Raw genomic sequence first — 15,194 nt, 5'->3', positions numbered from 1 at the left:
CATCTGGCGGATACGCGAAGAATTGAATTATTAAATCTGAACCATTATCAATAAAAACATCAATGAACACATCAACCTGCGGGTAACGCCGGAATGAATGTAACATGAATGCGGCATGAACGCGGTGAAGTGCGTGGCATTCGGATAAAATCCCTGAAAAAGATCGGAGAATAAAAGGGGCTGCGGCTGTAGTTGTAGGTTTTTGCCCAAGACCACTTTACAAATTGCACAAGCCCAGAACTACGCATAATGAATACCCATTCAGATGAAGCTCACTACAGGCGGTCCTCGCTTTTCCGACAGAATGCGTCCCACTAGCCGCCGTCGGTTAACGGACCGTCGGCTTGCGGGTCCCATGTTAATCGGTGACGGGGACCGGCAGACTGCATTATGCGACGTTGGATAAGGCATCCGTCGGAAACCAGGACGTTGGTAAAAGAGGACCACCTGCATTTTCCTTTTAAATCTTTCCACGCCTTTTAGGGGCGTCTCTGGCAGCAAATCTATATATATATATATAAAAGTGAAATCTGGTTTGTCTGTGGGTCTGCCACGCCTCTCACTCTCAGCCTCCCACTCTCATTGGCCTGCGGGGTGGGGTGACGTCACAGCCAGGGTTTCGCAGGCTATGGGACTCACACCACCCTCACACCGCGTGCACCTCTGAGAAGTGGCGACCCACACGCCTGCACCGCCGCACAATCCAACTGCCTCGCCTCACACCCTCCGCCCACCCGCCTCTTCTCCTCATTCCGCGGGCTCGCCGGGGACCGAGGTGAAGGGGGGGGGGGGGGGGAACAAGTGCCGCACAACCACCTGGCCACTCTCCTCTTCTCCTCCTCACCCCGCGGGACCGGGGGTGGGGAACGACCGCCTGGGACAGAGGTGAGGGGGGGACAGAGGTCAGCGCGACAACAGCAGTGAGCCGCCGCTGCCAAGACACCCTCCTGCACACCCTCCTGCACGCGCCTCCAATGAGTCGCGCACAGCTACACGCCCGCCACAGGCCCTTAGCGCCGGGGACATAGGTGAGGGGGGGAACAAGCGCCACTAAGCCCACATCACTCACCACTGTTCTCCTCCACACCCGCGGGACCGAGGGGTGGGGGGGGAACACGACCGCCACTGACCGGGGTTAGGTGGCTGAACGGACACGCGTGCCGCCGGGAACATTTTCGGGACCAAGGTGAGGGGGGGGACAAGTGCCGGGAACGGAGTGCCGCACCCGCCCACTCTGCTTTTCTCCCGCGGACCACCCACTCCCTAACTCCCATCGCCACCCACCCACTGCCTCCCACTCACTCACCCACTGCCTTCGTCCCACCCACTCACCGCCTCCCACCCACCGACTCCCACCCACCCACTCACCGCCTCCCACCCACCCACTCACCGCCTCCCACCCACTCACCGCCTCCCACCCACTCACCGCCTCCCACCCACTCACCGCCTCCCACCCACCCAGTCACTGCCTCCCTCCCACCCAGTCACTCCCACCCACCTAGTCACTGCCTCGCACCCACCGCCTCCCAGCCACCCAGTCGGAAAATTAAATCCCGGGCAACGCCGGGTATATCAGCTAGTGGTTTCATAAAAATAGATTAATTCTTGTAATAATAAAACATATAGCCATTAAACAACATAGATTTAAGACAATTACACATCATTCTACTCCATACCCTCCAATTGTACCTTTTAGCAGGTACACTACACTTTTGAGTTATGTAAGACCAGGTTTACCTATTAATCCTTTGAGTGCCAGAGGGGCTACAGTCCGGAAAAAGAGTTCTCTTCCATTTCCCTATATTTCAGATCGCGTCCTGAGCTCCATGAGAACACAAGACACGATCAAAGCTGGGAATATAAGCACTCTTTGGTCAAGACATAGCCACTACGTCATGGGAAACCCAGAGTGCCAGATCCCATGGCGTAGTGACTACTTCTTCGGGCACCCAAAGCAGTGGTGGGATTCAGCCGGTTTGCGCCGGTTCATGCGAACCTGTTCTTAGGATTTCTGAACCGGTGCTTAAAAGGCAGCGGCGAGAGATGGTATGCGGCAGCGGGCTTAATGTATTATCCGGTAATAGAATTACTTGAGTGAGAGTCAGAGCAGGACTGCAGGGGAGGTGCAGCATCTAGCAGTCTGACCCGGAACTTTCTGTCTGCTGCTATAGAGCGCTCCTCACCACATGCAGTTCTCTCCTGCTCTGACTCAAGATATTCTACTACAGTACTAGCTAATTCTTTAAGCCGGGGGAGCCCTCCCCGTGACTGTGTCCTCCCAGGTAGGCATGGAGTAGGACTGGGAGAGATGTGAGGGAGGCTGGGAGAGACGTGGGGGGGGGGCAGCATAAGATGTTAGGGGGGCAGCGTAAGATGTTAGGGGGGCTGGGAGAACCGTGTGGGGGGCCTGTGAGAGCTGTGAGGGGGGCTGGGGGAGACGTGATTGGGGCTGGGAGAGATGTGAGGGGGTTGGGAGATATATGAGGGGGCTGGGAGAGATGTGAGGGGGGCTGGGAGATATATGAGGGGGGCTGTGAGAGATGTGAAAGGGTCTGGGGGAGATTTGAGGGTCTGCGGGAGATGTGAGGGGGGCTCTGGTCTCTTCCCTCCCCTCCCCCTGTGCAGTCCTGTTCAACGGAATAAAACGTTAAAAAAAAACCACAAAACACCCCCCCCCCCCCCCGATGAGAGAGAGCCTGTTGCTAAAAAAAAAACGAATCCCACCACTGACCCAAAAGGTAAGCTGCATAGGTTAAGGGACTTCCATAGGACTTGCTTAGTAGTGCCTCCCTACAGTACTGTACAAGTAGAGGAACTACAATAGAACGTATTTTTTATGTACAAAAATGTTGGCGGGTCTATCTATGAAGTTTCAGTTACATCCAGCTTTTATTCCCATCATCAATGGCTTCCTACACCTCCATTTATTTATACAAATCTACTATATATTTCTGAAAGCACTGTATGTCTGCATCACTAGCAGCAATCTCATTGGTCCCTTAGCCCGCCCGCCCCCGCACACCTCTCATTGGGCTCACACACTCACACCACCCCCTTGGCCCGCCTCCCACACCTCTCATTGGCCTGAGGCAGAGTGAAGGGCCAAAGGTCCAAAAAAAAAAACACACACACACACACATCTCTGTCCTCTCCCCCCCCATCACACTCACCTCCCCCCCTCCCCGGTGCTCACCTCCCTCCTGCTCCACTCCCTCCCCGGCGGGGGGACACGCGCCCACCTAAGACGCGCCCGGAAGCCGCTCCACTCCCGCACTCACCTCCCTCCCGCTCCACTCCCTCTACACACCACTCCACTCCCGCTACACACCACTCCCTCCCACTCCCGCACTCACCTCCCGCCCGCTACACACCACTCCCTCCCGCTACACACCACTCCCTCCCGCTCCACTCCCGCACTCACCTCCCTCCCGCTCCACTCACCTCCCTCCCGCTACACACCACTCCCTCCCGCTACCCACCACTCCCTCCCGCTCCATTCCCTCCCCGGCGGGGGAACAGGCAGGCTGCCACGCGGCGAATAAGATGGCGGACCCCCTTCCTCCCTCGCGCTCCATTCCCTCCCGCTCCACTCCCTCCCGCTCCACTCACCTCCCTCCCGCTCCATTCCATCCCGCTCCATTCCCTCCCGCTCCATTCCCTCCCGCTCCACTGACCTCCCTCCCGCTCCACTCACCTCCCTCCCGCTACACACCACTCCCTCCCGCTCCACTCACCTCTCTCCCGCTACACACCACTCCCTCCCGCTCCACTCCCTCCCCGGCGGGGGAACAGGCTGCCACGCGGCGCGTAAGTTTGGTGGACCCCCTTCCTCCCTCGCGGCGCCGAGTGAGAAGATGGCGGCGGCCGGAAGTACAGGTAGGTGTTGCGTGTGTCGCTCCCCCACCTCCCTCCCACCTGCGGCGCCGCACGGAACTGAGAAAGGGCGCATCACGGGACTGAGACGTGTGTGTGTGTGTGTGTGTGTGTGTGTGTGTGTGTGTGTGTGTGTGTGACTGAGTGTGTGCGACACTGCCCCCCCTACTGTCCACTGCCCCCCCTCCTGTCCACCCCTCCTGTCCACTGCCCCCCCTCCTGTCCTCCCCTCCTGTCCACTGCCCCCCCCTCCTGTTCACTGCCCCCCCTCCTGTCCACAGCCCCCCCCTCCTGTCCACAGCCCCCCCTTCCTGTCCACTGCCCCCCCCTCCTGTCCACTGCCCCTCCCCTCCTGTCCACTGCCCCCCCTCCTGTCCACTGCCCCCCCTCCTGTGCACAGCCCCCCCTCCTGTCCACAGCCCCCCCTTCCTGTCCACTGCCCTCCCCCTCCTGTCCACTGCCCCTCCCCTCCTGTCCACTGCCCCCCCCCCTCCTGTCCACTGCCCCCCTCCTGTCCTCTGCCCCCCCCCTCCTGTCCACTGCCCCCCCCTCCTGTCCTCTGCCCCCCCCTCCTGTCCACTGCCCCCCCCTCCTGTCCACTGCCCCCCCTTCCTGTCCACTGCCCCCCCCTCCTGTCCACCCCTCCTGTCCACTGCCCCCCTCCTGTCCACTGCCCCCCCCTCCTGTCCACAGCCCCCCCCTCCTGTCCACAGCCCCCCCTTCCTGTCCACTGCCCCCCCCTCCTGTTCACTGCCCCTCCCCTCCTGTCCACTGCCCCCCCTCCTGTCCACTGCCCCCCCTCCTGTCCACAGCCCCCCCTCCTGTCCACAGCCCCCCCTTCCTGTCCACTGCCCTCCCCCTCCTGTCCACTGCCCCTCCCCTCCTGTCCACTGCCCCCCCCTCCTGTCCACTGCCCCCCCTCCTGTCCTCTGCCCCCCCCCTCCTGTTCACTGCCCCCCCCTCCTGTCCACTGCCCCCCCCTCCATGCTGAAAATGAACAGTTTGGCTGTCCAAGCTTCTTCTACAGCATTCTGGAAAGTGAAAGATACTGCTGCAAACTTTACTGCGTATTACAAAAAGTATCAATGAGTGTGAACTGTTTGCAGCTGTCATATTGCCTATAGTCTAGGTTTAGGAGCCTAATCAAACCTATTCCTATTCTTCTGGATCCCGTTACCAAGATGGTTTAATGATTTATTTGTAGTAAGATAAATAAATAAATACAGCTATCTTTTATATACTGTCCTATTATCTACTTATATCACAGCCTCTACCTCTGTCGCAGCTCACAGCCTTCATTGTCTATGCACTTAGAATTTCCAGTTTTAGTCCTTTTTACTAACTAATACTGTACTTCACTTTCTAAATGTGTTGTCTTCTCAGCATGTGTACGGTTTGCTACTTATATCTGAAGAAAAGATATTGAACTTGTCTTAATTACTTGATTTGTAGTTACAAAATAGAGCTCATTACTGTAACTTGTAGGCATGTAGAACAGAGTTCATGATGGAATAAAAAAAAGAAACTTAAAATGTTTATTTTTCATTTTTTTTTTATTGAAGATATAAGGAACCATCCAGATTTCTTTCCAATGACTGCTTGGGAACAACACGGCCTGTAATGTCTCCAGGCTCGTCAGATTATACACTGGATATACGAATGCCAGGGGTAACACCAGCAGAGGTGAGGAGTAATTGTTGTTCATATAGTGCTATGATATTGGGGGATAGAGAACACCTGTGAAACAATGAAGGAAAGAGAACACCTGTGAAACAATGAACGGGATAAGGTCTCCGGTATGGTTAGCACAAAAATAAATGTAGATTTACAACTTTGGTAAGGATGGGCGCAATTACTTCTACAGTATTACTTTCTTACCACTTCATTGCAGCAGTTTTCTATCAGTGTGTTAACATTTTTGTCAGAAATGACTAACAAATACAATATGTATTCACAAAGAGAAATTATTGTTGAAAAATAATCAGACATTTTTTGTATCATGTGCTTTTCACAACTGTATTGTATAGTCTACAAAGGTATAGTTCAATTTCTTGCAATTTTTTTGTTGCAATGGAGCAATCCATGCAATATCCTGTGTTAAAAAATAAAAAAAAACATTTCTTTAGTATTAAATTATGCTTACTAAAAAACTATTTTTGAATTCACTTGTTAATGCCATTTTTAGTGAGTTTTAATATAATGAGCATCCTTTGATTTCTATAGCGGGTTTTAGCACACATCCCCAGCAGTGCAAGATTTTTTTGTAACACTTTCCTGTGTGTGATCATTTGTTACCAATATCACCAGCAGTTTGAGCTGTAAACTGTAACAATAGATAATGTTATCTTGGTAATAAAAGGATACATTGTAGCTGCTGAGTTACACGGACTGAAGGATTGATTGAAACTGAAAGGCAGCTGTTTAGTGAACCCTGGGAAGCAGGATTTTGCTGATCAATCATGGGAGAACCAATCAATCATTCATTTAGGTAATTTGTTTTCAATAAAGGTAATGAAAGTGTCCATATATTTATTTATTTAAAGTACTGTTTGGATTGCCTCTTTAAATCTTAATCATGTAATCATTCATTTAGATGATTTCTTGCCTTACAGGAATCCTTGTTTTTAATTGTTGTGCCCAGCCTTTTAGAAGCACTAATGTTCCATTTTCAGTCTGTTTTCCTGTTATACGTCTGAATTAAATTAGCTCTAAATAACTAGCCTCTCATTACCCCTTCTGCAATAATATATTCAGTAGGAAAGTTTCGAGCACTACATTTCATGGTGAATTGTTTTTCAGACTGCTCGGCGGGAAGTAAAAGCAGCAAGATGTGAAATCTTATATGGATTTTTAAAATAAATCAGTTCTAATAATATTTTTCAATTCTTAATACCATTTTTAATGAGTTTTTAACACATCCTTTGATTTTCTATAGCGAGTTTAGCTCACCTCCCAAGCAGTGCAAGATTTGTGATAATTTGTTGCCAATGTTCCCAGCAGTTGGATCTGTAAATTGTAACAATAGATAATGTTACCTTGGTAATATAAGGATACATTGTAGCTGCTGAGTTACACTGACTGAAGCAGCCATTATGTTGGCCAAAAAATCCAGGATTTTATAACAGGTGCACCAAACAATTGCCAGCGTAGAATGTAGAATTATACATTGTCACAGGCTTTACATATACAAATAAGAAGAAAACAAATGTGTGTGTGTGTGTGTGTGTGTGTGTGTGTGTGTGTCAATAAGAGATGGTCCTTTCCCTCTGAAGGGATGCAGAGGCTGAGATGGAGAAGCCTGTTGTTATGCTGCAGTAGGTGATGATGACTCATTGTTGCAGATGGAATTTTTTTTTCCTATTGAGAAAATAATAGGGGTTTCCATTAATGTGGAAAGAAATCTGGAGGCGTGTAAGTTTCCTTATAGACCTTCAGCTATCGCACAACGAAATAAGTGCAAGACCATAGTAGGCTGCACATAGTAGCATATTAATTGGATCAAACAACCCCCTCTGTGCAGCAGTGGCACATGATGAACAAGTTTCTCTTCTAGAAGTTATACAGAAGCTGATAGCAAGTTATCTCCAATATTGTTAGTCTGCAGGCACGTTTAGCTCATTAATGCTTCTTGGATGATACCTCACTTGGCCAGCAGCATTTTGTTCTTTAGGTTATTGTTATTGAACCAACACCGTACATTTTTGATTAGCTCTGATTCACTAGTAATGTAGATGGTCACAATGGGGTTTTTTTTTTTTATAACTTTAAAAAAAAAATATATATATAATGTTGCCATGACCTATTTAAGTTAAGGTGTATGATTTCTCTTTCTGTTTTTAATTAGATGAAAATCTTGGACAGGTTATCTAATTAGATTACTAATTCTTCTATAAGTGCATGCATTTTCAGCAATCATATAATTCGTTGTTACCTAGCTTCCTTCTACTAGTGTGTGCAAGATTATTTCAGCATTTAATTCTTCAGAACCCTCTCTAGCGTGTGTGTGTGTGTGTGTGTAGTGTTGTGGTATGGCCTAAATCACAGTATGAACGCGAAGCCTTCAAACAGTTAAGGGACCGAACTTGCTATAAGGAATTGGCTGCTGATCCGACAAACAAGTTCAAAATTGAACTTGACACAATTCTCAGTGAAGCATGTGCCTTGGGTACAATAACATCGAAAAATAGAGACAGTCTGGTCACGAAACATCCGACGACTGCTACATTCTATTTATTACCCAAGATACATAAAAGCTTAACTAATCCACCAGGAAGGCCAATAGTGGCCGGTATCGGTAGCTTACGTGAACCTATTACAGTAGTAAATTCCTGGACCCCTATTTATGTCCAGCGGTTGAAGCATTGCCATTGTATCTCCGTGACACCATGGATGTCCTATCCAGACTCGATGGTGTCACGGTGGATGCAAATACAATCATTGCCACATGTGACGTGGAAGCTCTGTACATGTCTATAAGCCACAAAGACGGTTTATCTGCTGCTGAGTTCTTCCTTAGAATGTCACAATTCAGCCCTAATCTCATTGATTTACTCCTACAACTTTTGTCCTTTATTTTACACCATAACTTTTTTGTTTTTAAGAATCGTTTTTATCTGCAGACAAGAGGGACAGTGATGGGGGCCACTTGTGCCCCCTCGTATGCAAATTTATTTTTGGGCTGGTGGGAAAGGGAAGTGGTGTTTTGTGAGGATAATATCCATTTGACCTCGCATGTTCTGTTGTGGTTGAGATACATCGATGACATTCTTATCCTATGGCAGGGCACTGCCGCTGAGTTTAGGAGTTTCATTGATGTGCTCAACCACAATGAACACAATATTCGACTTACCTACAGATGTAGCCCCACATCGATTGCTTTTTTGGATCTTCAGATCTCTATTGATGCCAGTGGCAATGTGGGGACTGATATCTTCAGGAAGTCGACTTCTACTAATTCTATTTTACACGCTCCTAGCTTCCACTAGCAGCATCAGATTAAGGGCATTCCTCGTAGTGAATTTATTAGGTTAAAACGCAATTGTTCTACAGAGGAATGTTTTGTACATAGGGCAGCTGAGATGAAAAAGAGGTTCAAATCTAGAGGATATAGTAGAAAAAATTTCCATGAAGGGTACCAAGACAGTGTAATAAATGAACGTACAACATTGTTACATCCAAAAAAGAAAACGACAGATTCCAAAATTCGCTTTATTGGACCTTACAATGACAGATGGGGAGAACTTAAATCCATTCTCCAAAAACACTGGCCTGTTTTATGTACCGATGAGTAACTTAGGGATACACTAGGTGACAGGGTTAATTTAACAAGTCGCCGTTCACCTAACTTACAAGACCGTCTGGTACATAGCCATTACACTCCCCACACCAGTGAGACTTTCCTTATCATTAGGAAAAAAGGCTTCTCGAAATGCAGTAATTGTTCGGCCTGTAGATGTATGACACAGACTGACAGATTTTCCAATAGTGACAACACTAAAACCTACAATATTGGCTATACTTTAAATTGTAAATCTAAAGGAGTCATTTACTGTCTCACCTGTCCCTGTAAACTTAAATATATAGGTATGACCAGTGCTCGACAAATCCGGTCGCCCGCTCGCCAGGAGTGATTTGATTTGGCCCGGTGGCGACCCGTAATGGCCGCCCCTGCAACGCATGCGGTCTTCTTTCAATTTCCCCTGCTCAAGGCTAGAAAAAAAAAATCCCCTTCTCTGATTGGCCTGACTCGAGTTGGCCCGCTGCCAATACTTTTTTTTTATTTGGGGGGGGGAGGCTTGCTCTATATGAGCAGGAGCAGTGACGTCCGCCATCCTTTCCAGGCCTGTTTATAGAGGAAGTAAGTGCTCCCCCTGCCTCATGCATTACCATCTCCACAGCCCTCCCGACCCCCCCCCCTCCCGCCTTGTGTCCAATGGATGCTGTGTCTGTGTGTGTGCTATGCTGGGTCTGTGTGTCATGGTGTGTGTGTGTGTGTGTGTGTGTGTGTGTGTGTGTGTGTGTGTGTGTGTGTGTGTGTGTGTGTGTGTGTGTGTGTGTGTGTGTGTGTGTGTGTGTGTACTATGCTGGGTCTGTGTGCTGAGCGCCTGGGATGGCTGGTTTGCTCTATATGAGCAGGAGCAGTGACGTCCTCAATCCTTTCCAGGGCTGTTTATAGAGGAAGTAAGTGCTCCCCCTGTCTCATGCATTACCATCTCCACAGCCCGCCCGACCCCCCCCCTTGTGTCCAACGAATGCTGTGTCTGTCTGTCTTTGTGTGTGTGACATGCTGGTTGTGTGTGTGACATGCTGGGTGTGTGTGTGTGTGTGTGTGACATGCTGGGTGTGTGTGTGACATGCTGGGTGTGTGGGTGTGTGTGTGCATGCGAGTGTGTGTATGAGTGTGTATGTATGAGAGAGAGCGTGTGTGTGTGTGTGTGAGTGTGTGACATGCTGGATGTGTGTATGTGTGACATGCTGGATGTGTGTGTGTTTGTGACATGCTGGATGTGTGTGTGTGTGTGTGTGACATGCTGGATGTGTGTGTGACATGGTGTGTGTGTGTGTGTGTGTGTGTGTGTGTGTGTGTGTGTGTGTGTGTGTGTGTGTGTCCTATGCTGGGTCTGTGTGCTGAGCGCCTGGGATGGCTGGTTTGCTCTATATGAGCAGGAGCAGTGACGTCCTCAATCCTTTCCAGAGCTGTTTATAGAGGAAGTAAGTGCTCCCCCTGTCTCATGCATTACCATCTCCACAGCCCGCCCGACCCCCCCTTGTGTCCAGCGAATGCTGTGTCTGTCTGTCTTTGTGTGTGTGACATGCTGGATGTGTGTCTGTGTGTGTGTGACATGCTGGATGTGTGTCTGTGAGTGTGTGACATGGTGTGTGTGTGTGTGTGTGTGTGTGTGTGTGTGTGTGTGTGTGTGTGTGTGTGTGTGTGTGTGTGTGTGTGTGTGTGTGTCATGCTGGATGTGTGTGTGTGACATGCTGGGTGTGTGTGTGTGACATGTTGGGTGTGTGTGTGTGTGTGTGTGCATGCATGGGAGTGTGTGTATGAGTGTGTATGTATGAGAGAGAGAGCGTGTGTGTGTGTGAGTGTGTGACATGCTGGATGTGTGTATGTGTGACATGCTGGATGTGTGTGTGTGTGTGTGTGTGTGTGTGTGTGTGTGTGTGTGTGTGTGTGTGTGTGTGTGTGTGTGTGTGTGTGTGTGTGTGTGTGTGTGTGTGTGTCTCTGTGACTGAGTGTGTGTGTGTGTGTGTGTGTGTGTGTGTGTGTGTGTGTGTGTGTGTGTGTGTGTGTGTGTGTGTGTGTGTCATGCTGGATGTGTGTGTGTGCATGCATGGGAGTGTGTGTATGAGTGTGTATGTATGAGAGAGAGAGCGTGTGTGTGTGTGTGTGTATGTGTGACATGCTGGATGTGTGTGTGTGTGTTTGTGACATGCTGGATGTGTGTGTGACATGCTGGATGGTGTGTGTGTGTGTGTGTGTGTGTGTGTGTGTGTGTGTGTGTGTGTGTGTGTGTGTGTGTGTGTGTGTGTGTGTGTGTGTGTGTGTGTGTGTGTGTGTGACATGCTGTGTGTGTGTGTGTGACATGCTGTGTGTGTGCGTGTGTGTGTGTGTGTGTGTGTGTGTGTGTGTGTGTGTGTGTGTGTGTGTGTGTGTGTGTGTGTGTGTGTGTGTGTGTGTGTGTGTGTGTGTGTGTGTGTGTGTGTGTGTGACATGCTGGGTGTGTGGGTGTGTGTGCATGTATGGGAGTGTGTGTGTGTGTGTGTGTGTGTAGGATACCAGAAGTGTCACCCCACCCCATCAACCCACCCAATCACCTTGTCACCCCACCCCAATACCCCATCACCCAATCACCCCGTCCCCCCCACCCAATTACCCTGTCACCCCACCCACCCAATCACCCCCCCAATCACCCCTTGTCTCTCACCCTGTCTCTCGCCCTCTCTCTCTCTGTCTCTCACCCTCTCTGTCTCTGATCCTCTCTCTCTCTATCTGTCTCTGACCCTCTCTCTCTATCTGTCTCTGATCCTCTCTCTCTCTATCTGTCTCTGACCGTCTCTCTCTATCTGTCTCTGACCCTCTCTCTCTGTCTGTCTCTGACCCTCTCTCTGTCTGTCTGACCCTCTCTCTCTCTCTGACCCTCTCTCTCTCACTCTGACTCTGACTCTCTCTTTGAATCTCTCTCTGACTGTCTCTCTCTCCTCTCTCTCTGACTCTTGCACTCTCTCTCTCTTTGACTCTCTCTCTCCCTCTCTCTGTGTCTCACTCTGTCTCTCACCCACACTCTATGTCTGTCTCACACTCTGTTTCTGGATCTCTTATTTACCCTATATATCTTAACTGCCCTATACTACACCGAAATAACCTATACTGCTTTATTCCAGATCTGACTCAAGCTTCACACGGAAGACATCGGAATCTCCCCATACCAAGAAGACAGGTAAGAAACACCACCTCTCCAATGTATAACATTGAGGGAATGAGGGTACCTGGACATTGAGGGACTGCGGATCAGGTAATATCCCAGGCGGGATAGCTGCTTTAGATATTGTGAAGCGGCGACGTCCAGACACTGGTTAAGGGGTTCAGGAAACTAGTCATTTACATCTGGCTTTTATTTCTAGATCCGACATACACAATAAATACATTTATGTCAAAAACGAATGTTGTTCTTTGGGTGATTTGTCAAGCACTGGGTATGACGACCCGCGAACTTCGGTTCAGAATTTTAGAACATTCTAGGAATATTAGATCAGCCCAGCGGGATTTGGATGCCTTTAAAAAAATTACTTCAGTAGCAAGGCATTTTTTACAGTGCCATGCTGCTGATAGTACATTTATTTCAGCTTTTGCTCTTGATAGGGTGTCACTGGGTATTAGAGGTGGGGACTTGGAAAAAGCCCTTCTTAAAAAAGAATGTCGTTGGATTGTTCTACTAAATACTATGCAACCCAGGGGAATGAATGACTCTCTGGGCTTTGCTATGTTTTTATAACTTTACTTAGTGATTTGTACCATATAGCTTAGTGTAACTGTGAGACATAGCAACTTACACATTTGTTGCTATTACAAGTACATCCCACTGTATTCTCTCTGCCCCTGCCTTTATACTATACTTCCCTTCTTTCTGTTTTACTATTTATTCTCTTAACAATTGGCTATTTTTTAGATGCTCAATATGTTCTTCTGTTTGTATCTGCTACCCTTTTATACATGCCTTATATTTTGTTAGGCAGAACCATCTATGTGTAGTCTAACATCTTTGTGCTTTTATCTTTGAATTTCATGATACAGATCAGAATTTAATGAATCCTGCCTCTATCTGTTTTCAATGTTTGGATGACTTCACTAAGACTCCTGCACTCAGACGCTTCAATCTGCAGCATATGCCCATGTGCAGCTGAGTTGCTATGTGATCAGCTGGGATTGCAGTATCCAAGGATGCCACAGCTCTGAATGCCTTACCTTACAGCACCTGTGCAGACGACGACGCCCCCCAGTAACATCATCGTTACTGATCACCAACAGGAAAGGGCGTCGCTGATACTCATTGAACACAGTATATAGCTTAGCAAGCCTCCACTACTCTTTTACCACTCCGGGAAGAAGGCCCCCTTGGCTGAAACGCGTTGAGTGTCCACTCTAGGCAGCTATTCATTATTTTGTTGGTGTGACTCTTGGTGCTTATCCTGTGGACTTAGTTAGTTACTCCCTCCCTCCACCCACCAGCGCTGTGTTTCTGCTCTCCTCCGCTGGCAACCTGCTTCGCTGCGATCCTCTGCAAGTGGAAGAGGAGCTTAGTACAGTGCATGTGAGCTGAACAACCGCTGTGTCCATCTGGTGTTGGAGAGGTGACCCGAGCCGCTGACGTCATCAATCGGCATGTGACTGTGTGTGTCTCCTACCTGGCTGGATACAAGTTGCGGACGGCATCCGTAAGCGGCACCCCTTGCCCTTACATATTGTAAGTGTGAGTAGTGCGGCTTTTTTTTTTTGTTATTAAAGTGTACATGCGTAGTACACTAGGCTGTTTTTATTTCTTTGCAATATTGGCTGTTGCGGTGTATGCTGCTCCCGTGAGGGCGCCTTCCAGTGTTAAGAGATTCATCTTGTGAACCACGTGGGGTCCGTGGATATCGAGGTGGAGAAGGAGTCTGAAACAGATTCTCTCCCCTGAATCAACAAGAATATATCTTGCAAGTGGGGATTTTCCCTTTTCTTGGTTAGGGCTTTGTGGTCTTCAATACTGCGCAATGGTGTGTCTTTGTTCATTTGTAATTACAGAAACCACCTAGAATCGAGTTTTTGAGGACTATTTATTCCAATCAGAACTCCCGTTGGTGCAATTATTCATCTACCAGGACTATTATTCCATCCAGGACTGTCCTTGGGATATGGTATTGTGGTCATCAACCTTCTAGCGCCGGGGACACTGCTTTTGTATACAGTATGTATTTTGTTAACTAGATTTGGAACTGTCTATTGTTTGTTGTCCCCTTGGCTGCAATTGTATTTGCACTTATCATTAATTTGTCTTAGTGTATTCACATTATTCCACATATTATTTATTGGATCAAGCGCTGATAGAGAGTTTTTTTTTAGTTAGTTGTAGTTTATCCTGTGGACTGTATGACTTATTTTCACACATCCTGGAGTTTAACTCCGTGGGACTGACTCCATCATCACTATATGGCTGAGTATCATTTTCTCTGCTATCTGGAGTCATTATATCCTATGGAACCCTTACTCTAGGTTGTTTCATATGTGCAACCAGCACTGGGTTTTTGTGATTATACAGCCATGTGTCTTACTTGCTTTTGTGCAGCCACCACAGGCATTGTATGCATCTTTTTTTTATTTTGATATTTTGTATTGCTGTTCAGGGTTTGAGTCTTTGTTTCATTTTGTCTCCCATGTGCTTCCCCCTTGGTCTTTACCAGGTTTTTTTTTTTTTTTAAATATTCAGCTTTCTTTGTGTCGCTTTATATACTGTAGTTATCAGGCTCATTGTGCAGACACATTTTTTGCTTTTGATTTATTTTTCAGCATTATTGATTTTTGTAAATTTTAGTCAGTCACAGTCTTTTTGTATTTTTTGCTGCCCTTAGTGTGCATATGTTTTTAAATCCCATTTACTCTAGGCTTACTTGGTTTATTTTTTAATTCCAAGATAGTCAATATTACTTATTGGGTCTGGTTTTTCCACATATATATGTAGTGTGTCGACATTCTTTTTGTGTGTTTGATAGATATATATAGATATATATATATACACAAATGTAAATAAAACTGTATGCTCATCTGCATGTCTTAGGCA

General features: G+C 47.8%; 1 long non-coding RNA gene across 1 annotated transcript; it reads left to right on the top strand.

Moving 5' to 3' along the window:
* The first annotated feature begins 5,444 nt into the window (after positions 1 to 5,444).
* On the top strand, positions 5,445 to 14,950 carry LOC142481566 (uncharacterized). The gene is made up of 3 exons (XR_012795842.1): positions 5,445 to 5,556; positions 13,172 to 13,841; positions 14,162 to 14,950. It is a non-coding gene; the product is annotated as an uncharacterized LOC142481566 (long non-coding RNA).
* The last annotated feature ends 244 nt before the right edge of the window (positions 14,951 to 15,194 follow it).

Source organism: Ascaphus truei, unplaced genomic scaffold (assembly GCF_040206685.1).
Source record: "Ascaphus truei isolate aAscTru1 unplaced genomic scaffold, aAscTru1.hap1 HAP1_SCAFFOLD_280, whole genome shotgun sequence".
Lineage (NCBI taxonomy): Eukaryota > Metazoa > Chordata > Amphibia > Anura > Ascaphidae > Ascaphus > Ascaphus truei.
This window is presented reverse-complemented; position numbering and strand designations above follow the sequence as displayed.